The following is a 24,128-nucleotide window of genomic DNA, read 5'->3' as shown; positions in this document are numbered from 1 at the left end:
GACAGTTCTATTTATTCAGTCTCATCTGAAATGAGAAGCCTGGATAGACATTCTCCTAGTCTGCATCACACAGGTTACATGAACTCCCCACTACTGGTTCCGTGTGAATAGTGCTGTAAGTCTGGAGGGAGACGCCCCCCACCCAGTCACGTCACCTTTTCTATGCAAAGCAGAAAGTGAAGTCTTTAAAGTTCAGATGAGTCACTTTTGTGGCGTATCTGTGGGGAAATCAATTTCATTGCAGAGCCGAGGTGGAAGGAGCCATGAATGCCATCACTTCTAAATGAAGACGGAGCATATGGAGAACACAGAGTGGAATTTATAGCTCATAATTAGAGAGGATATGTGGCAGAGTCCATCTCTGGTGTTCTCAGCCATCCATTCCTTCCCACATCAAAGCGTCGCCAAATTGCAGTGACCTCCTCGCCATTTTCCCGGCAGTTGAACCTTGCCCACCACTTCAATCCATATTCATTGATTTTTATCACTCAAATGAAAGCTTATTGGTGGGTCTATTCGGGTGACCTCTTAGAATAAAAGCCTCGATGTCACACGGAGAGCGCAGCTTATGAATTCTTCCCTGTTGCTCTAATTGAAATGTATACAAAGCATTCAGCTGATGCCTTCCTCCCAGCTCTGTTTCTTCCCCGATAATTTAAGATTCTCCAACCCCGAGACCTAAGGCCTCATTTCCTCTAGTGATTGTGTTTGAGGTGTTTTTTGTGTGTGAATTCTAATCATTGGTTTACCTTTCCGTGACATTTTGAGTAATGTTAGAGGGTTTTTTGTTGGTTTTGTTTGTTTGTTTGGTTTTGGTTTTGGTGTGTGTGTGTGTGGTTTTTTGTTTGTTTGTTTGTTTTTACAGTATGCCTGAGACACATTTTTCAATTTATCCAGAGAACTGATAGATTCTGGAAGGAAGAGAAATTGGGACCTTGAACACAGACATATATTAATAACTACTAATGCTATGGCTGGAATTCTTTCACGAGAGAGAGTATGGCCAGGGCTGAGTTCAAGACAGGAAATATGTCTTGGCAGAGACCTTACAGCAGCCAGACCAATAAGCTTCATAATTTTCGTCTTTCAATAAATAACTCTATTACCACAAATCATTCTTCCCTTTCTAATTTTTTTCTCTCACCTTTGTCTCTTTTATTACATTTTCTCTTTCCTTTCCTTTTTCTTTCATCTTGACACTTCTTGTCAGGACTCACGCTCAGCCTCATCCCCATTACCCTGCAGTCCGCAGCACATGAACAAAGCTAAGTGAAGGCTGGACCCGAGACAAGGGGCTTCTAACTAGTCTCTTGTGTTTAGATATGAGTTTGAGCACTAAACAGCCATTCAGTCACAGGCAAGAGATACCACACATTCTGCATTCCAGCCAGATGTTGGCTTCTCTCGTGGAGCGTCATGAGACATGTTTATAACAAAAGCACCACCAAACTCCCTACTTTAGTAGACTGAACAAATGGCATTATGATGTTTTTATGTATTCACTGTTAACTTGCACTTCCAGAACATTGAGATGGTGTCCAAAACCCCCTCAATGGAAGCCTTGGCTCTGTTTTTCATAAGCTTCCCACTCTGTTTATATACAAGACTGTATCTTAAATATAAACCTATCATCAGGTTTAGCAAATCAATACCATAAGAGTGTGAAATGGTCCCCAGAACTCTCCACAAGGGCATTTCACAGTAAAAGCAATTGAAAAAGATGCTGCAATGGAATATCTTATGAGATAGCCATTTAGATCACAAAAGGGCCATAAAAGTCACAAGCAGTTTGTGTGAAGCAAGGTTCATAATATAACCATACAGGACTTGCTAGGAAGAAAGAGGAAAATTGCAAACCAATTTGTGGTTATAGCTATTTCTGTCAATTCTATTGGGATTTAAAACTTGTAAAAGGTAGAAACTTCTGCCAGCTTACATTATGTAGAGAGTGTGTGATAACTATAATCATAGCAGCCAAACAAACACCAATTATTTGAAGCCAATAAAGTCTTTATTAACTTCAAGGCAATTAGTGCTTCTTGGGTTCATTTAGCCACAGAATGGAAAGGTGCCACCCAAGATCATTTGTCAACAACAAATTTGGGAGACATCTCAGGATGTTTCAGTTACATCTTGGAAAAATAGTTTTGCAAATGCTAGGCGAATCATTGCAAAACCGAGTAGACAAAAGAATGGGACTGCACTTGAGAGCCCATATAGACTCCAGGATTCCAAGATGGTGCCCGCAGGCAGGCCGCAAGTGGAGTTTCCTACTGTCAGATGCCTTATGCATTGTGACAGTCTCTGCAGACCAACCAGCCTTCTGAAAGCAAGTTACAGCAATAATTTCTGTCTTTACAGAGCACCTGCTGGGCACTACACATTCTACATGCATTGTTTCTAGTCAGTTCAGCAGTTGTGCAAGGCCTTGTTCTCTTTGTGCACATGACAAAGCTGAGGCTTAGAAAGGTTCTTTAGTAGTAGTTGAGAACCCAATCCAGTGATGCTTGGGTACCACACCTGGGATCATGCCAGGACACCAGGCTCCTCCTCCACTCAGTGAGTTATTTGATGGCCAGAGCCACACAGCTTGCATATTTTTGTCCTTGGGTCACCACTGGCATTAGCACATTGAGATTTAATCTTCACATTCTCTAGACTGGAGACAGGAGCTGACAGATCTCCTAGACATGTACCATTCTGCATTTCTTGCACTAGCTCTAAATTAATCTCTCCAAACAATAAGAAAGCTAATTAGATTACAATTGTGAGTCTTTTAGCATGAATCTTTATGATTCACTGTTGATTACAATCTAATGCATAGCCAGTCTACCCAGGTCTTTATTTCCATCTGAGCAATAAAAGTAGTTTCTGGTTTCCCTTCAGTTAACATTTCTCTTTAAAGAGCAGCACTCCATTAATGAAGATAGATGAAATGAAATCCCATCTCTGCTGTACTCAATCCGATTTCTTCAAACAAATGAAAAGTAATACTGACTCTTTTAATGTCATTAGAAAACCTGACATCTCATAATTATCTTTAGGCTGTAGCATAGCTTACGCCAAGAGTCCCAGTTTTTTTGCACCATTGTGATTCACCAAAGTACTTTGTTCATGTTGCAAAACATATTCCAGCAGGCACCTTTGTCCTCTGTCTCCATCTGTGGTAGCCTTTCTGAAACCAGAGAGAAATGTCTACAAAGCAAAGGCAAAAAGGAACCCAGATTCATAGATAGTCCAGAAGAGTTCTGGAAGTTCCCAGCCAGGGCTCACAGCCAGCTTCTGACAGACCCTACAAAATGAGTCATGCCCAAGTGCACAAAGTGAGTGGACAGCCACTTCCTGGAACATGTAAAGGCACAAAGGGCTTTGGTGTGCCATGAAGCATCACAGCCTCAAGGCAGAGCTATGACATGAGAAGCCAGGTGTCAGACAGATCCAGGCCATCCTGACAGTGCTGCATGCTAGCTCTGTGGCCTTGAACTAGACTAGTTTCCTTCTGGGGCATCAGCTTCTTCATTGGCAAATGGGGATAATAATCGATGTGCTGGCTCCCTCATGTTGTGACTTCAAGGGACTTCAATGAACAAGAGAGAATGTTTTTGTTTTGTTTAGTTTTTGTTTTGTTTAGTTTTTTGTCCAAATCATGTGTAAACTATAAGAAGCTATAAACTAACGTGAGATTATTCTCACCATACATTGACCAAAGGGGTAGATAAAACATCAAGCTTCAACACGTCCTGGCCTGCAAAAGACATTAGAGAGTATCCTACAAATCATCTGGGAAACCTTTCACCTTGCCCCATGTCTATGGCTCTCAACAAAAGGGGAACAAAAAGCAAAAGTGGAGGCCCTGGTGGGGGTCGGAGCCACACAGGGCACTTGCCGTTTTCACACCAGAATGCAACTTGTCAGGGGGTAGTAGGAGCCTTCTGTGGCCCTGAGCCAGCCTGGACCACTGTGACCTGTGTGGAGTCCCCTGGCCTGGCATTCCTTTCCTGGCCTAGAAACCGGTTCACCTCAAACATCCAGGGCCAATTAGTAGCTGTGCCCTTGACGAAGGCCACCCTGTCTCCCAAGGCTCTGTCCTCTGTGCCCTTTTACCCCACAAGCGTCCTGACCTTTGGATTTCAACTGCATTGGTCCCAAACCACCACGTACATCACAAATAAAACAAGGCCTCTGAGGCCTCTGGCTAGTGGAACTAGAGAAATGTCCATCATCTCACTAATCATGAACCTGATTGGGACTTAAATAGCACAGGACCTAGGGTCTCATGGCTACTATCACAGTGCTGTGTATCACGGTGTAGCTGCTGCTGGCTGACTTCAGAGAGGGACTCAGAATGAGTGATATTTTTGCAAGCTGCAAATGCCTCTGAGTAATGGGTTTCATTCATTTCATCGAAGACTGCATACATTTTATGAGCAGTTGTGCTGAGATGAGCATTTAGGAATTCGTATGCAAGCCATGTTTGTGACTTACATTCCCCACACTGAGTTATTTCACAGTGTCTGCCTATTCCAGTGCATTGATATTTTCAATGATATCTCTGCTTCCTGGGAGTAAAAAGAAAAAAAATGTGTAGGTTATAACAGCCATTATAACCCATTTATCAGGGTGGTACAGTTACAAATAGTACTTCTCCAATTAATTGGTAACCTTAGTCATTATATAAACACAAATCACACTGAGCTAGCATCTTCTAATTTGCATGTCTTATACCACTTATATCATCTATAATGATTGATGTTGAAATAAATTTATTAACGTGACTCAGAAAGACAAAGGTAAATTATTTTGCTTTTCCTTGAGTTTGTTAATGAGACGAAGGCTGAAATGCATCTTCTTATTCTGCTTCAAGTATTGTATCTATTTGGTGTGGGGTGAGGGTCTCTTTCTGAAAGTGCATCAGAACGTCACATCTTTGGGCTGGCTGAGCACTTGGAGGGCCAGCTCGGAACACCACAGTGGGAAGGACCCATTCCAAAAGGAATGGAGTAGCAATCACAGCATGTTCATCCTTAAACCCAACCATTCCAGTCTTTCCCTGCTATTAACACATAACTGTGCCTTTATTTCTATGGCTTTTTTTCCTATTGTTGCTGCTACTGCTGATGTCAGGAAGTATGACATGGGTGAGTGTCAGCCTCAGTCTAGCAAATACATGGCAGACTCCACTGGGTACCACAAGACTAGCACTCTCTGACCAAATATGCCCCAGCTCAGCAGGTCCCTTTTCTCTCTGGGCCGAGTCTGTAAGTGAGAGGGATGGATGAGGTACTCTCCAAGTCTGACTCTGAAAACTTCCATGTGGAATGCTAGGAGTTTGTATTTGCCTCCAAGGATGAATCCTATGGGATCAAAAGTACCACATGGCTAGAGGCTGGGTATGACCTGGGGCCGCTTAATCTCTTGAGAATTTTCCAAATTAGAAACAAGAAAGGGCTACTTTTGGCTCCTTGGGGTTTCACAATAAATGATAGCCCTACCCAGAGGCCACTACTCTTCTTTGGGTTTGGAAAGAATGAGTTACAGGCATCTACCAGTCTCTTTGTTGTTCCCTTCCACATAATAAGAAGAGCTCTGGACTCAGACAGACCTGGATTTGAGTACTCACTCTTCCAGTTACTAGCTGTGTGGTCTTGGGCAAGCATATTTAAGCCACCTGAGCCTCACCGTCTCAGACACTGGATCCAGCTACATACCTCTAAGGAGTCTTCCACCCCCAACATCAGAGTCATACGCTCCCTCCCTCCAGTTGAGTCCAACTGGGTTCCAGCACCATTTCCATCTCTTCAGAGAATGACTGTAAGGATTGAGGTAGTTTATATCAAGTACTCAGCCCCTAGCACACAGTAGTCACTCAATAAACAGGCACTATTATTCCTATTATCTGCTATTATGTGTTATTAGTGGTGTACTTTGTCAGTCATTGAATCCACCAACCTTATCTAACTCACAAAACACACACTTTTACACTTATTCCCATTCATACATGCATCAGATATGTAACCAACACCTACCAGATGCCAGGGACTGTTTTAGGACCAAGAGACACAGCAGGAAACAAAAGAGTCCAAAGCTCTACCCTAGTGGAATTTATATTTTATTGGGTAGAGATAGACAGTAAATGACATAAGTATATAATGATAAAATATGTTGCAAGGTGATATGTGTTATGGAGAGAATTCAGAGAAGAGTGCTATAGAGGGATGGGGTGGTCAGGGAAGGCCTCGCTGAGAACTGGCATCTGAGCAAAGACCTAAAGGAAGTGAGGTGACAAGTCCTGCAGAGGTTTAGGGGAAGAGCGTTGCAAGAAGAATAGTACATGCAAAGGCCCTGAGGCAGGCATATATCTGTGTACCTGGGGTGCTTAGAAACAGTAAAGAAGATAGTTCAGTTGAAGAAAAGTAAAGATAAGAATATTAGGAGAGGAGGTCAGACTTTTCCCTAGGAATCATTGTGCATAAGAGATGGTGGGCCATTGGAAAGACTCTGGCCATGAATCTGAGATGGGGACCACTGGAAGATTTGGAGTGACCTGATGTGCTTTGTCATAACAGGATCACACTATAGTATTAAAAAAATGACTGTGGGGCCCAGGGGTGGGAGCAGAGACAACAGTAAGGAGACTATTCCATAATCCAGGCAAGAATGGTGGTGCATTAGAGGTAGGATGCATTAGAGACATACTCTAAAGGGGGAACAGATAACATTGGCTAATGGGTTCATTGAATTGAGATAGGGAAAAAATACAGAAGTCAAGAATGATTCCAAGATTTTTAGCCTGATCGCTTGAAAAAATGCTATTGCTATTAATTGCATAATTCATAATTATTAACAGCCTGATAACAATAAGATCAAATGGAAATATTTGAATAATTCTTCCCAATAAGTGGACCAAGAGAATGTTAGCTACTTACTATCTTTCTTATACCAGTATTTTTTAAAGTTTATTTATTTTGAGAGAGATAGAGAGCACAAGTAGGGGGAAGGGCAGCGAGAAAGGGAGAGAGAGAGACACAGAGAGAGAGAGAATCCCAAGCAGGCATTGCACTGGCAGTGCACAGCCTGAGACGCAGGGCTCAAACCCACGAACCATGAGATCATGACCTTAGCTGAAACCAAGAGTCAGACTGAGCCACCCAGACACCCCTCTTATACCATTTTTGAAGGGGAAATGTGCAAAACACATAAGGACATTTCTCTTAAACCAGCATCTCTGAGTTTGGATGTACATCAGAATTACCTGTGAAGCTTGTTAAGAAATCCAGATAAGCAATCACCATGAGACCTATGGAATCAGACTCTGCTTTCAGCCTATACACACATATACGAGCACACAGGCTATGTTGTCACTCTTACGTTTTGAAACCACTGAGTCAGTCAAGTGCCTGGTTTGTGGCCTATCACTAACCAGCTCTTGCTGATTGTTGTAAATAAAATATTTTCCCTCTCTGGGTTGTCTGTACTCATCAGCTCTCTGTCCACAGCCAATCTCATCAAGGGAGGAGGGGTTAAGAGGTTGATTGACTCACACACATGACCTTTAGCTCATTGAACATACTGCTGATTGGCCTCAGTTCTTCTTCTGACAATTGAGAGAGATGGATTCATAAATCCTCAAGGTCCTCTATAACTACATGATGCTATGATACTATGGTTCTGCTCTGTCATTATGAAATTATTAGGAGAAAGCCGTTTGCCTCTTAAGATGGGGTTATTTACTAAACCAGAAACCTAGTTGATGGTGATGGGTATTTTATTTAAATTACATATGGGAATTAATCCTCAACCCCTTCAGGATAGCACAGTAGCAAAAGATCACAGCCTTCGGAATGGGATCTTTAAGCAAGTAGCTTCACTCCCTAAGCCTCAGTTTCCTCAGCTGTAAAAGGAGGCTAATAGCCTGTGCACCTCAGAGCTGCTGTGCAGACTAAGTGAGATTGCAGTGCACAGGACTTGGCACACGGTATGAGCCTAATAAATAGTAGCTGCTGTCATCGTCGCTATTAAGCAAAGAATAATTCGTAAGCTTTATGCATTTTCAATTGTCATTACAGAAGCTTGCAAATAATTTTGTGAAAGCATATGTTTAAAGACTTTAGTATTTGTTCTCCAATAGATCTTTCTGAAAATACACATATGGATGAACGATTGGCAGAAATAGAACAGAACTTTTCAAAATGTGTTCCGGCAAAACAAACAGAAAAATAACCAAAAGGCAGGATCGTTGCTTCCTAGCCGTTCACTGGCTGTGAGGCCTTGGACAAGTGGTGTATTAAGAACTCCATTACGTTAAATGTTATTCATATTATCACTACTACATATAATGTGAGTAGTAATGGTGATGAAAGAAGACTTTGGTGAAAGAGTGTTGAACAAAACAAGACGTATATGTGCCACATCCTAATAACTTCTGTAGGTCCTACTCTCAGGCATTGAAGTCAAAGGAGAGAGAATGTGGTTTTGAAATTAGATTTAGCTGAGACTTTCTTTTTAGAAGCTACAGATTGTTCATAGGCTCACAATGAGCTGATATATTATATAGAATATATATATTCCATATAGAGAGAGAATCTGTTCATTCTCATGTATTTCCAAGCTCAACCTTGATATTCCTACCATCCTCCCCTATCTCAGTAGCTCATTTTCAGAGGTAATGCTATTGATGCTATTTGCTCTCCGAGACAAGCTAAGTCCATGTCACTTCATCCCACACCCTCCTGATGCCGTCTAGGCCCCTCTCCCCCAAGTCTGTGATCTTCAGTTTCAGGTGAAGACCCAACTGGCCCCTCCCCCACAACCCTGTGATCTTTAGTGTCAGGTGAACTCGCCTCCTAGAGGCTGGAAAGGAGATGAGGACTTTGCATGAGCACAGGGCCCCATCTCTGCCACTGCCATGTAATCAGAAGCTTGCCTGCAATTTGACTGTTTCACAATAATTGCCATGTTTCCAATAACAATGATAAAAAGGCAGATATAAAGGCAAATATCAAGGCCTCTGGCTGACAAAAGCAGATTTCAGAGAGAAATGAGAAAATAGCAACTTACTTCAGCAATAAAGAGAGTATACTTTATATTTCAGGGTTTTTTTTTTTTCGTTTTGTAAAATCATGCCTTTCTAGTAAATGACATCCCAGAAGATATTTATCAAAGGGGGAATGCTGTGGAAAGGAGCACCTCGCATTCGCTTTAATATTTCGCCTTTTCTTTTGACATTTTCTTGCCTAGAGATCTAATTCCATTAAATATGTACATTTTTTTTTGGCTGGAAGTCGTCTTCATGTATCTTTCAGATAAATCTTAAAAGTACATAAGGTCTGTAGGGCAGCTTTTTTTAAGTGCAAATGAGACACACAGTAGAATATTGTCTGTGAGGGTTTCCAAATTATTTATGCTCCTGCAGAGTTCTACCTTGCTCTTTCTGTGATAATGATAAGGGAAAAGGTAAGAGTCCAATGTGCCTTCTGTGGAGCACTGTCAAACCACATTAGTCATATTTAATGTCCGACATGCAGAAACTTTCTTTGGCTGATTGCTACTTTGATTGGCTTTATTAAGCATTGTCATGACCATAACTTTTCCTGATGGACAAGGTAAATAGAAGTGTGACGAAGTGTCAAGTTAGCAGTGCGCTGGGAAATACTCCGTTGTGCCTTTGCATGTGGGCTCAGGTTGACTATTCTGTTTCGCTGTTAGACTTCTCTAGAACCTTGCTTGGAGTGGAGTGTTTGCTAAATTGGAAGAATTATATTCCGGATTCTGTAAACACCGTGGGTGGATTGGAATGCCTCGTAGTAGACCTTTCAAACCTAAAAGCTTTTTAAAAATTATTTATATTTGTTTCTTAGTTTTTAATTTAAATTCCAGTATAGTTAACATACAGTATTGTATTAGTTTCAGGTGTGCGATGTAGTGATTCAACAATTCCTGTGCTCATCACAAGTGTGCTCCTTAATCCTCATCATCTGTTTCACCTATTCCCCCCACCCACCCACCTGCCCTCTGGTAGCCATCAGTTTGTTGTATATAGTTAAGTCTATTTCCTGGTTTCTCTCTCTCTCTCTCTTCTTTTCCCTTTGCTCATTTGTTTTGCTTCTTAAATTCTACATGTGCATGAAATCATAGGGTATTTGTCTTTCTCTGATTTATTTCGCTTAATATTATAGCCTCTAGCTCCATCCATGTTGTTGCAAATGGCAAGATTTCACTCTTTGTGTGGCTAGATAATATTTCATTATGTATATATACCACATCCTCTTTATCCATTCATCAATCTGTGGACACTTGGGCTGCTTCCATATCTTGGTTATTGTAAGTAATGCTACTATAAACATAGGGGTGCATGTATCCCTGTGAATTAGTGTTTTTGTATTCTTTGGGGAAAAGACCCAGTAGTGTAATTGCTGGATCATAGGCCAGTTCTATTTTTAACTTTTTGAGGATCCTCCGTACTGTTTTCTAGAGTGGCTGTACCAGCAAGACTAAAATCTTGCATCCATAATTTCTTCTCTTTATTTTTCATTCTGCACATCTTCACCTATTTCCTGGATTCATATGAAGTCAAACTCTCACCATAAGTATTCACAGACACAGGATTTAGAATGTCACCTTTTATGGGTAGTCATTGAGGTGAGATTGGGGGGGGCTGCAGTTGGGGGAACCCAAAGTTGGAGTAATCTAGATTTGTTTTCTGCTGTGCAACAGAGCCACTGCTTCATTACTCCATATTTTCTGCGTATTCACTTTCTAGCAGGTAAGACCTCAGTAAAAGAAGAGAATATGCAAAGCCATTGAATAATTAAAGTTAGTCATAGCACCGGGAAGCTACTGCAGGGCTAGAATATTCAGGTTGGCATGTGACATTACTCAGGGGCTCAGGACTGCAGGACAGGCAAGCCAGTGGCACTCATGCCTGCTGGCCTGTGGCCCTGTGGGATGGGAGAGGAGACCACGGTTAAGAGTAGTTTTCCTTTTGCATTCTGAAAGCAGGAAGCAAGTCTCTGTGATGGTTTAAGGTTCTCTTCTCCGCTTTCAGGTGAGCCACCTGAAGACAATGAGACTGAAAGCAGATCTTACATGTTCTCCACACACACACACACACACACACACACACACACACACACTGCAACTATGTGAGGTGACAGAGGGGTTAACTAACCCTATTGTGGTAATCGTTTCATGATATATAAGTGTATCAAATGAGCATGTCATGTCATTATCCGAAACTCACACGATGTTACGTCTATTATATCTCAATAAAGCCAGGGTGGAAAATACAGTGAGACTAGACATTAGAAAAATAAATGTGAGGGGCGCCTGGGTGGCTTAGTCGGTTAAGCGTCCGACTTTCGCTTAGGTCATGATCTCGCAGTTCGTGGGTTCGAGCCCCGCGTCGGGCTCTGTGCTGACTGCCAGCTCAGAGCCTGGAGCCTGCTTCAGTCTGTGACTCCCTCTCTCTCTGACCCTCCCCTGCTCACGCTGTCTCTCTCTCTCTCTCTCTCTCTCTCTCTCTCTCTCTCTCTCTCCCCTAGAAATAAATAAAACATTAAAAAATTAAAAAAAAAAAAGAAAAAGAAATGTGAGAGCCCAGAAGAAAAGGTAAAAGAAAGGGAAAGAAGAGGAAAAATCTAGTCCTAAGCGCAAATAAGCCACATCCCCAGTCCACCTCAGACAGTCCGTTTGGCAAACACATCTTTCTGCGGGAAGACCTCGTTCTTTCCTCTCTGCCTATGTCTTCTCCTGTCATTGGATAATTGCCATAGCTTGACTCAACTAATTTTCTTATCACTGAAGACAAGGATGTGTTGAAGTGACTACACAGTGGAGGAGATGACGGGAATGAAGGGAGAGCACAAAATCTGTTGCTTTTGCAAACTTGTCATCGAAAGGATAGCCAGAACACAAATGATACTGTTTTGGCTTCAAAAGGGTAAGCAGGTGTCTTCGAAGTCCCAAATGAGCTGTGTACAAGCTTGTACAAACAAGCACAGAATCAGGCCTGTTTGTTATTCACACAAACAGAGTGTAAACCATCTGAATTCCACCGCTCCCAGAATTCAGATGGTGCACAATGGTCCATAATGAGCAGCACCTGTGCTTACCTCAATTACCAGCCAGTTCTGAACAACGGCAGAAAGGGCTTACTAGATTTTTTTTTCAATAATAGATTTAGTTATGTCTTTCATAATTGGATTCAAAAGCTCAAAATTTCATTTTGCAACTTGTTCATAAAATTTGTATGAAAAAGTCTGGCATTTATTCAAAAGAAATAGTCTATGAAGGAAAAATTGCAAAACAGCCAACCGCTGGTAACTAAGCAGCCAAATTATAGTCCAAGCACTTGGCAAATACACCATCTTTTTATTATTTCAGTAATTGAATTTCTGTTAAAGCGTGGAGCATAATTTAACATGAGGAATTTATTTATAATACAATAGTGTTTCAGTAATAAATGCATTATTATTGTCACTTTTAATGGAGTCTTATGTATTCCCTCTGAGACTGTGTGGCAGACTTTGAGACAGCCACTGCACCAGTGTTGTTTGCAGACAATTGAATTAATTGGAGACAGGGTCATTAACTCGACCTGAATACCTCTGATTGCTTCTGTAAATAAGGTTAGAGAGCAAATGGCTAATCTTCGTCGTCATTATAGATTCCTCTTACATTTTCACACTGCCTTGTATGTTAAGATCATTTTGCTAAGCAGCTTTTCAGACTCTCCTCATATTTACAGTATTGTCTTGCGTGGCACATAACCATAATTGTATCAGACTTATATTACATTCTCCATATCTTTATAAAACACGATACTAGAAAATAACCTATGTTGAAGCACACAACTCATAAAAACCATCAGACCAATAAATGAATAAACCACAGTGTATAAGCTATCATATTAAAGGAAAGTAAAATCACAGAGCAAAAGTTGCTTTGGTCTCCTCTTGCATATCCATGTACAACTTGGAAACACCATTAATGCAGGATGGGCTCCCAAAGATGCAGTCTCTAAAGAAAGAGCACAGCAAGGGAAGCATTGACTAAAATCTCTGTATGTTTCAGGTGATGCCGGTGCCCTTTCTTACCCTTCTATAGGAACATTAATAACATGCAAACTATAGGAACTTGGGTTCATTCTCCCTGTTCATTCTGGAATGGAGTTAACTTAGGAACTGTTTGAAATACAAATATTGAAAACTTTTAAATATGTGACTTGTTATTTTTCATAGATTATTCTGTTATAAGCATATAAGATATTTGGAGGGACGTGGGGGAAAATGTTTCCCATTAAAATGACTCAAATAACTCAGAAAGACATATACTGGAAACAGTTTTAAAAGTGGACTTTCTTGAGTCATTTTAAAATACAATTCAGAAAGAAAAGGCCATGAAAAGTGGAAAATATTACGTGGTATAACGAGACTTTTACAAGTAAGATGCCAAAACGAGGCAGAGGAGGAGGAAGAGGAAAGAGGGAAGAACAGTGACTCTATGACTTACTATTTCTCTTGACAAGATAAAAACATAATTGAAAATATCAAAGAGATCATCGGCACTAGGTCTGTACTACTAGATCATCTGTGCTACTAGAAGAGTAGCTTCATTCTATATATGCCATAGCTCCAACACCAGGAATTGATCATTGTCCTACCATCAACTAGAAGCCTGTCAGTTTTCGCTAGCCTTATTGAACTATGATTGATAAATAAAAATCATACAAATCGGACGTACACAATGTTGTTTTCATAGACATGAGCGTTGTGACATGAGTAGCACAATCAAGGTGATTAACACATCCAACACCTCACAGAATTACCTTCTCTGTGTGCGGTGAAAATACTTGATATCTACTTTCTTAGCCAGGTTCTTTTTTTCTTTTTCTTTTTTTTTTTTACAAATAGTTTATTGTCAAGTTGGTTTCCATACAACACCCAGTGCTCCGTGAGGATGAGCACTGGGTCTTAGCCAATTTCAAGTGTACAATACACTCTTATGAACTATGGTTATCATGCTGTACACTAGACCCCCAGAACTTATTCATCTTATAACTGAAAATTTGTACCCTTTGGCCAATGTGTCCCTTTTTCTCCCAACTGCTAAGCCCCTGATGACCACCATTCTACTCCCTGTTATGATAAGCTGGGCGTGTTTTTTTTTTTTTAGATTCCACATATAAGTAGTACATGCAGTGCTTTTCTTTGTGTCTGACTTATTTCACTTAGCCTAATGTTCTCCAGGTTCATCTGTGTTGTTGCAAATAGCACAATCTCCTTCTTTCTTAGGGCTGAGTAATATTCCATTGTAAATGCATAGACTGCATTTTCTTTATCCATTCATCTGTTGTCAGAACACTTAAGTTGTCTTCATGTATTAGAAGCCTATCAGTGTTCATGAGTTTCATGGCTAACTGAAAGAGTCCACATTTCCCTTGGCTACTTAATGAGTCTTGTCCAACAGATAGAAAAATAACCACCATTTCAGTTCTTTCAGACTTGTTTTGCCTTTATATATTATTTGTAAAACTAATATATGATGAGAACTTGAGTAATAGTTGATCCTCATTACATGTGAATGTACATTTGTGTATCCTCTTAAAACATGACTTAAACCCAAATAGGGGTTAATATAAACCTTGACTGGCAACAATATCTTCTATATTAAGTGTCTAATTCTTAGGATGTACTACGGAAGTCAGCATTTCTGTCCTTAGCCAGCTAATAGCTAATACTGAAGCCATTTTGCTTTTCTTGGTATTAGCCATCTTAGATTTTAGCCAACTGATGTATACACACTTGCACATACTGTCACTCACAGGCACATGCACACACACACACTCACACACATAAACACACACACTTATGCATGGGCACACACACATTCTCTCTCATTCATACACCTTGAATTTAGGCATAGCTGTCTGAAATATATATTGGAACATAACTGTCATCAAAGGGAACTTTTTAACATATAACTTTCCTGAAAAATATTTCTCCCAACACCTTTTTTTTTTTTTTTTTGGCCCACGTTTCCAATTGGCAGAGTAATGTACCAAGGTCTTGTCATCATGAAGCTAGACCAGGGTAGACTCCTGGAAATGGAACAAGGATGTTGCACTGGGATTTGAGATATTGATACCATCAGGCTAGAAAACGTAGTCACAGCTCACTAAAAGTTACATGTCTCTTGTGGTTTGCAAGTGAACATATCTTTCTTGTTTTGGGTGTTTAAGGCCCCTAAGTTGTGAATGCTTTGTCTTCACTGTAAATCTTAAGATGTCCCTTTGTTTGGGCTTAGCTGGTGGGGGCCCACTATAATTGTGACCTTCTGTTGACATAACTTTTGGGACATGCACATTCCCAGATCTTTCTGCTGAGCACAAATGTAATTTGCTTAGCCTCAGAAGGCATTTTTAATTGTATGTTTTTAAAGTCCTTTTTATTCTAATCTCCACCTTCTTTGGAATTGCTGAATTTCCCAAAGTCTCAGCATGACAAATTTCTCCACATGACAGATTCCTCTTAATGACAAAACCAAACACCCTGACCTTATTACTAACCAGCCTGTTTGTCATTATCACAGATCCTGCTAGTTCTTGGAGAAATGCCTAAGTTTGTTTCCATTTCTTTCTAGGTCAGCTTTTAGTGGCTCTGTGTTCATTTGTAATACGGGATTGCCATTCTTGTTGCTGTTGATCTAGATTCACATGTAAACCCTGCCATTTCATATACAAGAGTCACTGTTGAGTAAGGCTACCTGTACTCAGCTATCTTACTGCTGGTGGCTATGATCAGACTTCTGCTCTCAATGTCAAAAACAAGTTGGGTGCAAAATGAGGCAAGTGTGGTCCCCTCTTCTTCTATCATTTGCACTGGATCTCCTTTAATTTAGCATTGATGAGAAGGGAGGCTGTTATCTGGAAAGCGAGATTTTTGGGCAGGTAGCATTACAGGATTAAGAAGATTCAGTGTTTCCTTGGCTGTCATTCAAAATAACAGGCATAGGAAATTCTCTTTAAAATAGCTGGGCTTTTTGATTCAGAGGGCTTCTATATAGAAGATTTCGGATGTCAGCTTTAAATATGACATTGATAGTCTTAGGCAAAGAATGGGAGTGAATTCTTGTATGAACTGTCGTTTTTTCCTGCCTGTTTATTAATGGTCTTTGTGATTTATAGTAAACGCTGGGGAGGATTTTCAAGCCCATTTATCATGGGAAGGGAACACCTTCTTGTTCTTAATGTGAGTGTGTCATAATTAGCAAGGCATGTGGGCTAGGAGATTTAGTTCTATCTTTTATGAAAGTCCTTCCACCTCATATTTAATCCCAAATTGATTGAATATTTTTTCTTCCATGAGGAAATTAATTATGCCACTAGAAAAACCATCAAGTTGAAAGGGAGTTAATATCAAGCCCAATGTAGACTGGGCTGGTTAATGTATCAAAATGATATGACAAGAGTAGCTCACATTTCACACAAATTGGAATAACGGAATCGTCATTTTAATTAAGGATAGGGAGGTCTGCGTGTATGTGCAGCACTCATGTTCAGTCAGAGCCACACCATTTATTTCCTATGTTCAGGTGCACTTTGTGCACTTTGCAACCCATCAGCACTGTTTCTCTAAATAGCAATCACGTTAAAAATGTCCATCCAAGGAAGTTGCATTTTGCCATGGAACTGAAGCTGAAAAGAGAGGCAGGCACTGTGAGGGACTAGCGTCCATCCAACCAGCTGAAAGGTTACAAATCTATCATTAGGCAAAGCATTTGCTTAATTATTTTCATCAAATGAACTTCTGATTCAGGATGTTCTGGTGTTGTGTGGGCCCGCCGAAGTATTGCCTTCTGTTAAGAGTCCGCAGTATGTAGACATTTCATAGTTAAGTATTGTTCTTTACCACATGACCTTGTTTGTGCTGACTTTCTCTTCACTATGAGACCATTTGGAGCATTTTTTCATAACAAGAATATTGCACACAAGTTGTTATGCTAAGCACCTTAAGATACACAAAATGACTGCATAATCTGGCACCTGCCATCAAGAGGTGCACAATTTAGTTGGGTAGGCAAAAAGGTTAGCCCGATGATATAATTTGAGAATAATAAATAATAAATGGTGATGCAGTTAGTGAAAAGAAATCAGAACAGGAAGGTATCAAGGAGAATTAAAGTCATTGGAGAAGACCTTATGTTATTTGAATTTGAGCTTAGAAGATAAAGATTTAAGCAAGCAGAAGAGGGAGGAAGAAGTGTCATTCTAGACAGAATAAACAGGCTAAGCAAAGGCATGGGAGGAAGTGTGGGAGGAGGGAGGAGACAATAGTGGCAGATGTGCTGGGAATAGAGGGGAATAAGAACCGTCACTAAGGTAGGGTGGCAGTGGACACAGATCTCAGCAAATCTCATAGAGAAGAGCGCATCTACCCGTGAGGGAGTCTCTGTGAACTCTAAAACCAAGAGATCCCGTATTGTATGTGGTCACTGGGGCCACATACAAAGAACTCAAAGCTTTTAGTCCAACAGAGAGCAAGGTCAAGGAGAGTGAGGAAAGAATCCCTGGTTTGCAGTGGGAAGTGGGCAGGACAGGGCTTGGTGGTCACCACTGAAAGCAGCTTCAGTAGATCAAAGAGTCACCAAGCCTGATTACTGGGCTTATAGAAGTTTCTAGGAGTGAGGATGTATTACCAGCATGTTGTTTTTTTTTTTTAAGTTTGTTTATTTTTGAGGGAGTGAGCAGGGGAGGAGAAGAGAGAGAGGGAGGCAAAGAATCAGAAGCAGGCTCCAGGCTCTGAGCTGTCAGCACAGAGCCTGATGTGGGGCTCGAACACACAGACTGAGGTCATGACCTGAGCTAAAGTCAGACACTCAACTGACTGAGCTACCCAAGAGCCCCATAACCAGCACGTGTTGACCACATCTTTAAGAAGTGTCATGGTGGAGGAAGATCAGTGACTGTTTCCTGACTTGGAACCTGCAGTCTAGTCCCACCCAGAAGGGCTGTCTGAGCAGTTTCCATTCCTCATGGTTACTTGTTATGTTCCTGCCCTCTTGCATAGGGTTATGTGTCGCAGTTTTGCAAGTTGTACATTTTGCCATTCCCTTGAATGTTTTAATGCTGATGTTTATAATATGTGTCAGGCACCATTATGAAGGCACATTTAGTAAAGGCACTGAATGAGTTTTATTTTAGAAATTATGTATGTGATTTTGAATCCTATTCATTGAATTCCCTGCCATCTCACATACAGGACAGGTTTTATTTAAGGTATTACTTTTATAATTAAAAAATTTATTTTAAAAACACACCTACCAGCATTCATAAATGTATAGGGTATGATTGGAAGAATCCTAAGAAATGGTAACAGTGAAACTTTGGAAAATTGGGTGATGGGGCAGTAGAAGGTCAGAAGATCTACTTTTCATTGTACCCCTTTCAGAATCTTTTAAAATCAATTTCATGTTTATTACCTATTTAAAAACAAATGCAATTTTTGAAAAAACACAATGATGTGAAACATAAAGGGCATTTAAATTTCTCCTACCGGGGCACCTGGGTGGCTTAGTCAGTTAAGCATCCGACTTTGGCTCAGGTCATGTTCCCATGGTTCATGGGTTCCAGCCCCGCATCAGGCTGTGTGCTGACAGCTCAGAGCCTGGAACGCACTTCAGGTTCTGTGTCTCCCTCTCTCTCTCTCTTTCTCTTTCCCCCCCGTCAAAACTAAACAAACATTAAAAAAAATAAATGTCCCCTACTTAATCTTCACCAAGTATTCATGTATATGGAAGAGTCATCTGCTATGAGTTGTAAATCTTTTCCTCTAGATTCTGGGAGGTTTATCATTGGAGTCAAATGGAGAGAGATTTTCCTGGCATAAAGCACTGATGGCCTACAGTGTTTTCAACATCACATTCTTCCAGACTGTCTCCTTCAGTCACTTGAAGAAAACCTTTGAAATCAATTCTGTGTTCCTGTCGCCTTTTGATATGATGACGATGGTGGGTTCTGTAGTGGATCCCTGATTCATTTCATTTCCTCAGGCATACTTGGCATTGCTGAAACAGTCACAATAGCATCATGAATCCCCCCTCAGACCCCCATCCACATGACTTTGGCTGAGAGGTCCTGGAGTTCTGTGGGCAAAGTGGGGAGGATACCTGGTCCACGTACACCCCACTCATTGTTCTTATAGCAACGAAATGCGGTCATGGGAGTGAAGATGCTGGAACATTATCAAGTGCTCTGCACTTAAAAGTATTTTGGTCTTGTTGGTCCAATGATGAAAGTATCCTTTGGGACCATAGGGACATAGTAGGCAGTGCATGGTTCCAGGGACCATCTTCCCAGAGATCTACAGAGAAGATTTCTTTAGTGCTCTACTCTAGGGTGTCTTAGGTGCATGAAGCATTTTATAGTGTGTGTTGGGGGGGGGGGTGTTGATGAAGCCTCTTGCCTTAGATGCTTACCCTCTAAGTCAAGTGTCTGTGATACATCAGGTAACAAATCAGACATGAGGGGGTGCATATAGTACTGATAAGGAGATTGGCATTGAGAGACATCAAAGAAGAAATGGAGTCTAGGGAGACACTAGAAAAGGGATGCCTACTTACCAAATCAAGAAGCAAAATGGGCAACAGAAAGAAGACATCAAGTGAGAAAAAAGGCAGGGGCTTGGGTCAAGCTGCTCTGCCCCTATCTCCAGCCTGCTTTGTACTCTCCTAGAACATTCAGCTTGCCTACTACCCGGGCTCTTCTGCCCATCTCCAGACCAGTTCTGTGGATACAGGGAAGAGATCCCTGCACAGAAGCATCTTCTGGGTTTGAGTCACCCGATTAGAGCACATACCCTGCTCCAACTACGATTTGTGACTGATGGAATTCTTTGTTGGAAGGCTTTGACCTTGTTAGAGATTCCTGGCATCTGGCCCTCTCTGGGATCCTTGTGAATGTGAACTGCCAATCAATCATTCTCTGCTTTGCTGGAGACCAGGGCTCAAGGGAGTTGGTGTTCACGTCCACTTGCCTGCTCTCTCCCTCGCTCACATTTTTAAAAAATGTACTTTAAAGGCAAAAGGGACAAAAGTACTTGGCTGTATATGGTTTTTTCCACCTGTTTAGCTATTTGATTGAAGCAGCTCTGACTGCTATCAGAAAAGTCTGTGTGGCTTTTAATTATTTACAGAAAATTTAAAATATCAGTGTATTCTCCAAAATGCAGAGTGTGATGTTCTCAAGACATAGCTGGCCCACTAGCCAGCACTGACCAGCCTTCCTGGGAGCATGCTGGCATCCTGCATGGTGCTGTTGCACTTCAGGCTAAGTTAGGCAGAAGCCAGAGGCCTTGCTTTTTTTTTTTTTTTTTTCTTTCATTTCTTTGAAGCCGCACATTGAATTTTGTCCCATAATATCCTTAAAACTATTTTTCACCTTGACATTGTTTGGTAGTCAGGCTCAGTGTTGTCAGCTATAAAATGGAAGTAGTAAAAGGGTTTACCTCACAGAACTGTCGTGAGGATTACGAGAGGATGCAAGGAAATTGGGGGCCCCGCCGTGGCCATTCCTGCAGTGCAATGCCTCCCTGACCCTTGGTGAGGGTAGTGGTAAGCCACCTTTGAGCCTTGCAGTGATCCATGGGCCACATTCAGAGGAAACAATCGTGCATTTGGCCAACTAGTGACGTGGGCAGGTAGCCCTCAGGACAGTTGTAATCCTATCAGAAAGAATCTGATAAAAAGTCTTCAGGCACAATTGCCCAAAGGAAGCTTAACCTTGACCAGGTTAGATTTTTTTTTAATGTTTATTTATTTTTGAGGGAGAGAGCAAGGGAGCACATGAGTGGGACAAGGGCAGAGAGAGAGGGAGACACAGAATCCGAAGCAGGCTCTAGGCTCTCTCTGAGCTAGCTGTCAGCACAGAGCCCCATGCGGAGCTTGAACCCACGAACCGTGTGATCATGGTCTGAGCCAAAGTCGGACACTCAACTGACTGAGCCACCCAGGCGCCCCTTGACCAGGTTAGATTTAAAATGGCATAAGGTGGTAAAATGTATCTGTTGCTAATGGAGGACATAATAATTATGGAAACTTAAAATCCACAGTTTACTTCAAAATGGTGCATTTGCCCTCAGCTTCAAATTCACCAACTTATGTTTTGCCCCAGCAGCTTATGTCTGAGTAGCCCATGTAGGCTGTAGGCTCGCTTCTCTCTGGGCAGCCCAGCAACCAGAAATATTGGCATCACCTGGGAGTGTGTTGGAAATACAGAACTTAGGCCCCATCTGGGCCTGGCTAATTCGAGTCTGCATGTTAATGAGTCTCCCGGTGATTTGCACATACACTAAAGCTCGAGAAGCCTCAACTAAATGTGCTCACTTGGTCTTCTCACTGCCTATGTTATATAGTAGACCCATTTTACAGACAAAGAATCTGAGACCCTGTGTTACATGCTTAGTCTAAGATCACACAATAATCAAGTATCCAAGATGACATTCAAGAGATCCTCTGACTTCTAATCCTATGCTCTTACCACGAGACTAAAACTACTTCTTTAAACCCAGTAGGGGAGGGAACTCTCTGTTGGCTAGATGGGACACTGCCTGATTCATGAATCTTATTAGCCAATTAGATCTTTAAAATTAAAAAAAAAAAAAAAAACAGTAGAAGAAACGTAGGTATTTCAGTGTGAAATAGCCTGAAAATGGAGACAAGCCACAGGTAGGAAAAGAAGACAAAGGCCTGGGTCTGGTCAGTCCACAAAAAGGCTAACCAAACCATACTGGCTGCAAATCAAATGTAATTATGAGAAGCCATTGGGAAAATCACGCATCAGTATCACCTCAGAAAGGAAGTAGATGTCAGGTAAATTAGAACAAATAGGCATTTCCACTCCTTATGAAAGTTCCAAATGATTGACTCACAGCTTCTCCAGAAGTTCATCACCCATTGCTGTGTCAGTAATCTACTAGTGCCTTCCTGACACCGAGCTCTGCCTCCCAGAGATCGTGTGATTACCTGGGGGCTGCCCAGATTATCGAGGCCAGGGTCATCTCCACATCTCAAATCCTGAAATTATTCATATCTGCAAAATCCCTTTTGCCACATGAGGTACCATATTCATAGGTTCTAGGGATTAGGACATGGACACTGTTGAGGAGGTCATTATTTTGCCAACCATAGCTCTCATCAGTCGGCCAGGGCTTTAAACGGTGTCACGTTCAGTAACTTGCCGGTGTAAGTGAGTACAAGTAGATAGGTGTGTGTTTCTTTATTACTCCTTGCAAATAAGTTGAACAGATTCCAATTCAAACACCAGGATCAGACAAAAGGGCAACACCCACTGTGCACACATTGGGCAATGATTAACTCTGGTGTAGCCTGAATTACAACTGGACAGTGATTCCCTGTCCACTCGTCAACAGCATCAGTCCATTAACACAAAAGTTGCTCGATCCTGAGTTGCTGGTGATAATGTTGGGGTATGAAGTATTTTACTTTTAAACTGGGTTTGGGGACCACCCACCCCAGAGAAGAGGACACACTACCGGAAACACCCTCTCCCTACTTCCTGCCCGATCCCTGTTTCCACCAGGGCAACTCTGCCTTTATCTGTTTTATGTATTATGCCTCTGCATATACTCCCTATTGGAAAAGGGAGCTAAATGGATTTTCTGAGGTGGGAAGGGTAGATTTCAAAACTACTGAATCAGACTAAAAATGGATTCCTCCTTTCCCCTGGCTGGGATAGGTTCAAGGTTCAGAGTATCTGCCTCTAGTGGCTTAGTGTGGTGAGGCAGATATATTGTTCCAGTTTTGGAACCCTGAGTTCAGAGAGGAAAATGAGCAAGAGAGGTAAGATCAGCTATAAATGTTGATTCCTTTGCCCCAGGGTTGTCCCTTTACAACTTAATGATGACTTCAAATATGGAAGCATTTCAAATTATCTGGTAGACAGACGTTTGATCCCTATAAAACTGGAAAAGAGTCATGTTGCTGAAATTCATACAAGTCTCAACTAAAGACAAAGGTTTAATAATACAGGACTCCCCATCAAACATCTCATGCTGCTTGCCTTTGGCACATTCTGGGCCTTGCAAAATATGTTGCCAAGACCAGTACCTCATTGGATCTTTGCTGGTTGGAGCCCTCCCGTGTACATCTCCCACTAAAAAGTTGTCATCCATTCTGGAACCTTTCTTTTTTGGTGCCCACACAGCTTGATTGAGCAGAATGGCCAATTCATCATCCCTGTTTATCTCCTGAGGAAGGAATTTACAGTTAAGTTAGGATTAGAATGAGCACTGATGCAGATGTTTAGCTTTCTGGGAGCTGTTAATCTGAATTAGTGAAAAGTCTGATTTATAAACTAGCCCCACAGAAATGCAGCCTTAATCCTCTAAGGCTCACACAAGAGCTCTGTGACTGATAAAGTGTTGCCAAGAGCAGCCTTAAGGAGCACATTGAATTGTGCAGACATCTCCTCACACACTTTGTCTACAGTCCTAAAAAGTCCCCCTTAAAATCTCCTATACACTGTACTTTCGTAAGGATCAGAATCTTTTGAGTTGGACAACCCCTTAAAGATCATCCAAGCCCACTTGAGGCCCATGATAGTAATCTTTCTACCATGTTCTCTGTTGCCGGCTATCTGGTCATCTGAAGGTTTTGAGCTCACAGGACTACAAAGCCTTGGCGACTCTCTATGACCAGCTGTAGATTTTTTTAAAGTTTATTTATTTATTTTAAGACAGAAAGACCATGAGCGGGTGGAGGGGGGGAGGGCAGAGAGAGAGAGACAGAGACAGAGAGAGAGAAAGACAATCCCAAACATGGGGCTCATGATCTCATGAACTTGTGAGATCGGAACCTGCACCAAAATCAAGAGTAGGACACTTAACTGACTGAGCCACCCAGGTGCCCCTGACCTACAGCCACTGCTGCAGATTTTTCAAACTCTTTCTTGACATTGAGGTGAAATCTTCCAGACTGGATCTCTAGCTCATTGGTCCTAATTTTACCCTGGAAGGCCCTCAGGACAAGCCCACCCCCTTTCACACAGGTCAGACCTTCCAGGGTTTTGAAGACTATCATCATAGGAACACTCTCCTCCCTGCCTCAGAGTCGTC

The 24,128-nt window shown here is 41.5% G+C and overlaps 1 protein-coding gene across 1 annotated transcript in view; it reads left to right on the top strand.

The window, feature by feature from the left end:
* Positions 1–24,128, top strand: part of AFF2 (AF4/FMR2 family member 2) — a 312,864-nt gene that overhangs the window by 248,088 nt on the left and 40,648 nt on the right. The window lies entirely within an intron of this gene.

The sequence above is a fragment of the Hyaena hyaena genome, unplaced genomic scaffold (assembly GCF_003009895.1).
Source record: "Hyaena hyaena isolate Hyena2069 unplaced genomic scaffold, ASM300989v1 scaffold_555, whole genome shotgun sequence".
Classification (NCBI taxonomy): Eukaryota; Metazoa; Chordata; class Mammalia; order Carnivora; family Hyaenidae; genus Hyaena; species Hyaena hyaena.
The sequence above is the reverse complement of the archived record's forward strand: the minus strand, read 5'-3'. Positions and strand labels throughout refer to the sequence as shown.